General features: G+C 38.0%; 1 protein-coding gene across 5 annotated transcripts in view; it reads right to left on the bottom strand.

Annotated features, from left to right (window-relative positions):
* PLCB4 (phospholipase C beta 4) overlaps positions 1 to 6,000 on the bottom strand; it is a 411,772-nt gene that overhangs the window by 230,533 nt on the left and 175,239 nt on the right. The gene's annotated exons all lie outside the window — the stretch shown is intronic.

Here is a 6,000-nt window from a genome sequence, read left to right as displayed (position 1 = left end):
TTCTTATTTTAATCAGAACTTCTCCACCCTCCTTTTCTCCTATAACTTCCCTTTGGTTATCTTATGCTGCAGCCCAAAGAACTACCTCCTTTTTCCTGTATCCTAGTTGTTCTTTCGGCCTCCATTATCTCCCTCTGCCCAAACCCTTCTCCCTTCAAGATCTGGAACAAACATATGCTTGGCTGGCTTGTCCTTTTCTTTACACACTTTAGAACTTCCTGTACTGATTTGTAATTGTTTACCTGCATTGCTTAACTTCTGTAGCCCATAAGCTATAGGAAGGCGTATTCTGCATCTGACTTACGTTTGGAGATGATGATACCTGGGAGAATGTTATATAAATAGTAAGGGCTCAGTCAGCATTTGATGAGTAAATAATGCATGGCTAGCAATGGCTGCTGATCTGAATTAGGGGAGATCCTTATTAACTCCAAATTGTAAGATGGGTATGCAAACATATGAGGGCTTAGAAATGAGGCTGCCCCCAAAGAGTTTTGTAGATTCTTTACTACAGGACATGAGAAATTGTAAATGGTGACCCATGTTAGAAATATGAGAAAATGATCCTTAGCTGTGCAGAGCTAATAAAGACGACGATAAGACATGTGTGTGTATACAGAGACTACAGGTCACTTAAGCATACACCCACACCACACCCACACATATATGTCTTGATCTGGGAAGTGGTTATATGGGTATATATACATATAAACACACAAAAAGTCTTGAACTATGATTTATGCATTTTCCAGTATGTAAGTTATACTCCAATAAATAAAACACAGTAGAGAAAAGTGAGAAAAAAATATATAATACAGAAAAGACCATGTTTTAAAGTTCTTATCTTGTCTTTTTTTATTCACTCTCTTTAGAGTATGTGGGAGAGTAACCCATTATTCCACAATCTGTATTTTTCTGACACAGTAAATGCATCATTAAGGAATTATTTAGGGAAGGTACTAGAATAAAAACTATCACATAGGTATCATGATGACATACATGTGGCAGTAGGTAACGAGAAATCTGTATGCTGTTGTCCTTCCCTATGAAAGAAAGCATCTTAGTCTTTTGTTTCTTCCAGGCCAAGTTTTATCCAAAATTCTATAACCTAAGTCACCTTTGGAGGAAACAGCATTCAGCCACCGTTGATCTCATCTGACATTGTTAGTTTCCATAGAAACTCCTGTAGAATGCTCCCACTTGTCTGGACTAAGTGCCTCTCCCATCCATTCAAAACGAGGCCAGGAAAACCCTGCCTCAGAGTCTGACATCTCCCAGCCCTGCTCTGTTGCAGAAGGACACAAGAGCACTTAAGTCAGCATCTGTTACCTTTATCAGAAGAGCTGTCTCCCTTATGGACACACAAATGAAAGATTAAACACTGCCTTGTCCAATTAGCCTGGGTCTAAATAGGCTGTTCTCTGCAGGACTCTCGTAGGAAATGTTCCTGAGGCTCATATTTGAAAAAAGTGAACAAAAAACAAAGCCAAAGGAAAAACCTGGATACTAGAAAAGGAACCCTGTGTCCTATCAGTTTATATCATTACATAATTACCAGCAGCCTTTGAGCGTAATATCGGTTTTTATCCTGGAAGGTTATTCCTCCTTGCTTTGGGAGGGGGAGGAAAATAGCAGTAAGAATTTCAGGCCTTGGAAGGACGTACAGACCTATGGGCCATTTAAACATTCTTAGTTTTATCCAGCATATATGCTCACCATAACCAGGCTGTCCTGTGAAAACGTCAAGACATTAAAAGACAAAATTAATCTACAGTGTAAGAAGTCAGGAGAGAGGTTACCCTCAGGGAAGGGAAGGAATAGTGACCAGAACGGATCATGAGGGGGGCGTCCTGGGGTGTTGGGAATCGCTGTTTCTTTTTCAGGTTACCTCGGTGCATTAACCTCATTAAAATCCAAGGAGCTGTGCACTTATAATTTGTGCACTTTTCTAATTGTATGTTAGTTATACTTCAATAAAGAGATTTTATAAACAAACAAATGACAGACAAACCAAGGCATCTAGGCAATGGAGATATTTGGTCTGGAGTAGATAGAGGCAATCACAGCCTGCTAAATTTCCTGCTGAACTAAACTAGAAAGGTAAGTTAGGAACAAGCTCCAGACCACTCACAAAAGATGCCCAAAACAGTGACTGTGGTGGCTAAATTACCTTCGTTCTTCTTCAATGAGAGTTTGTCCATGAACAGGCTGGACACATCCAGCCTGAGCCTTCCTTACCCACTGAATGATGTAAGCCAACTGGTATCTGTAGGTGGCATTTATGGGATCATGAGCCCTACAACCTGCCTCTACATCTGGGAACTCTGTCAACCAAGGCTGACCGGTCCTGTGTAAGCCCCAGGATCGATGTTAGGCCATTCATTGACTTCCAGGGATTTTTGAAAACAGAATTGGGAAAGTGGTCCATTTTTCTGGATGCCTGAGGCTATAATATGTATAGTTTTTTGGCTGTTGGAAGTCATGTTTCCATTAAAGGGAGAAGTCTGGTCTACAGAAATAGAGTTGGTTTATATCAGTTGGTTAGACACTATTATAATTTTTCTGTAAAATATAGATCAATACCTTTTAACATTTACAGGCTAACAACAACAACAAAAAAAGTGAGGCCAAGACTTTTTAACGTTAGATGGTATCTTCAACCACCACTGATATCTTCAGTCACCCACGTGTAAGGGCATTTGCTTGACCTTGAAATCATCAGCAACAATACCTCCTTTAAAAGTCATGTGCCACATCCTTCTCTGCCCAATAAACTGTTCTCTTCTCAACTATTATAACTTCAAGTCCAACGATTCTAAATCTCACTGAGACCTACCATCTGTTGACTCTACCACTCTTTCATTATCCATCACAGTCCCCAGGTCTCCCTTCCCTTCTTTCCTATCCTAAATTCCATTGTCACACCTAATTCTCTACTAAGCAGTGCGGTCATGGAATTGAACTAGGCTGAAGAAAAACTCACAGCCAAACTGACCAGTCTTCACCTTACACTCATGACCACAGACCTCTAATGAACATTCAAAGGTTGTCCAATAATCCTTCTTCAGTATGTTTTCTCCTCTACTCTCTAAAATGATTTTTCCTACAGTCTACTCAAGTCTGAGTCTTCTGTTCGTGCCTCTTTTCAATGATAATGTTGCATCAAACCCAGCATCTTAAAAGAGTCACATACACAGACTTCAGTTTCTCACCTCTCTCTTTCCTCAGACCACTCCAATTAGAATCCTCCCCTCTTGTAAAGGTCCTCAGTGACCTTCCTATTGGGAAATCTGACGGTCATCTTTCTGTCCCCATCAATCATCTCAACAGTTTTGACCCAAGTAACCACTCTCTCCTTCTTGAAACATTTTCTTCTCTTGGAGACAGCAATTCCACACTCTCCTAGTTTACCTTGATCTCACAAACTACCTGTCCTCAATCATGACCTCTTTTGCTTTGCTTAACTTCTGTATGTTAGAGTGACCCAGGGCTCTTCTCTGTGTATCTTCTCTTCCTAGGTCATCCCATGTGGGCTCAAAGCTTTACATAACACCTATATTTCCATTCCTAGTTCTCATATATCCAACTGCTCCAGACTCATATATCCAACTGCTTACTTGACATTTCCACTTGAATACTTACTAAGCATATTAAACTTTAAAATTTAAAGCAGAACACTTGATTTTTTTAAAAATCCATATTTTTCCTCTAGTTTTTCCCATATCAGTAAATTTCTCACCTATTCTTCAATCTGGTACCTTAGGAGTCATCTTCAATGCCTCCTTTCCTCGAAATATCCATACCCAATTCATCTGCTGCTGGCATCGCTTCCAAAATAATTCCCAAATCAGCCTACTTCTCTCCACCACCATCTCTGGCATTAACATCTAAACAATCATAATCTTTTTTCTTATGTTAATCCAATAGCCTCCTAACTGGCTTCTCTGCTTCCAATCTTGTCTGCAACTCCACACCCCAATTTATTGTCCACTATAAGAGTGATTTTCTAAAATATAAATTGGATCACGTCTATCCTATTTCTTAAAAAAATATATATGTATATAATCTATAATATATACGTATATATTATATATAAAGTAAAAATCCCCTTACCAAGTTTTAAAGGGGATGATGCCATCTGGCTGCTGCCCATCACTCTGACTTCCTCCACCATTTGCTCCTGACTGGCCGCTGTTATTTGGACACACCGAGTTCATCTCTACCACAGGACCTTTCAACTTGCTGTTCCTTTTGTCTAAAACACTGTGCCCCTGTTTCTTCACATAGCTGTCTCCTACTTAACTCTGGGGTCTCAGCTTAAATGTTACTTTCATAGTACGACCTTCCTTGACTAGAAATCCAAATGACTCACCTCCCCACCTAACTCAGCCTCTATCATAAAATCTCATTTTATTTTCTTAATACCTATCATTCATAAAATTTCTTGTTCTTTCATTTGTTTACTTCTTTTTGTTTTGTTTTTGTTGCCATATTTTACCTTTTTTATTGAGTTATAATTAACATACAATATTATCTTAGTTTCAAGTGTACAACATAGTGATTCAATATTTTTACACATTATGAAATGATCACATCAATAAGATCAGTTTCCATCTGTCACCATACAAAGCTGTTACAATATTATTGACTATATTCCCTATGTGTACATTACATCCCAAGACTTATGTATTTTATAGCTGGGAGTTTATATCTCTTAATCCTCTTCATCTATTTTCTCTGTCCCACTGCCCCCCCTCCCCTGTGGCAACCACCCATTTCTTCTCTGTATCTATGAGTCTGCTTCTCACAGAGAAAACAAAATTCTTTCGTTTTGTTTGTTCATTTGTTTTGTTTTCTAGACTTCATATAAGTGAAATAATATGGTATTTGTTTTTCTCTATTTCACTTAGCATAATATGCTACAGGTCTATCCATGTTGCTGCATATGGCAAGATTTCATTCTTTTTTAATGGCTGAGTAATATTCCATTGTGTATATATATCACATCTTCTTTACCCATTCATCTATGCTTCCATAGATGCTTCCATAGCTTGGCTATTGTAAATCATGCTACAGTGAACATAGGGATACATATATCTTTTCAAATTAGTGTTTTCATTGTCTTTGGATAAACACCCCAGAAGTGGAATTGCTGGATGATATGGTAGTTCTATTTTTAGTTTTTTGAGAAACCTCTACACTGTTTTCCATAGTGGCTGAACCAATTTACGTTCCTATCAACAGTGCACAAGTGTGCCCTTTTCTCCATACCCGTGTCAACACTTGCTGTTTCTTGTCTTTTTGATAATAGTTATTCTGAGGTGGAATCTCATAGTGGTTTTGATTTACATTTCCCTGATGACTAGTAATGTTAAGCACCTTTTCATGTGCCTGTTGGCCATCTGTATGTATTCTTTGGAAAAATGTCTATTCAGGTATTCTGCCCATTTTTTAATCAGATTGTTTTCTTGATATTGAGTTGTATGAGTATTCTATTTATTTGGACATCAACCCCCTTACTGGATATATTGTATGCAAATCTTTTCCCATTCAGTAGGTAGCCTTTTCATTTTGCTGATAGTTTCCTTCACTGTGCAAAAACTTCTTAATTTGATGTAGTCCCACTTATTTTTGCTTTTGTTTCCCTTGCCAAAGGAAACATATCCAAAAAATACTGCTAAGACCAATGTCAAAGAGATTACTGCCTATGTTTTCTTCCAGCATTTTTATGGTTTCAAGTCTTACAGTTAAGTCTTTAATACACTTGGAGTTTATTTCTGTATATGGAGTAAGAAAGTGATCCAGTTTTATTCTCTTGTGTATAGCTGTCCAGTTTTCTGAATACTGTTTATTGAAAAGACTATTTTTCCCCATTGTTTATTATTGCCACCTTTGTCATAGGTTAATTGACCATATGAATGTGGGTTTATTCCTGGATTCACTATTCTGTTCCAATTGATCTGTGTGTCTGTTTTGTGTCAGTATCATACTGTTTTGATT

The sequence above is a fragment of the Balaenoptera borealis genome (assembly GCF_965194805.1).
Source record: "Balaenoptera borealis genome assembly, chromosome: 16".
Classification (NCBI taxonomy): domain Eukaryota; kingdom Metazoa; phylum Chordata; class Mammalia; order Artiodactyla; family Balaenopteridae; genus Balaenoptera; species Balaenoptera borealis.
This window is presented reverse-complemented; position numbering and strand designations above follow the sequence as displayed.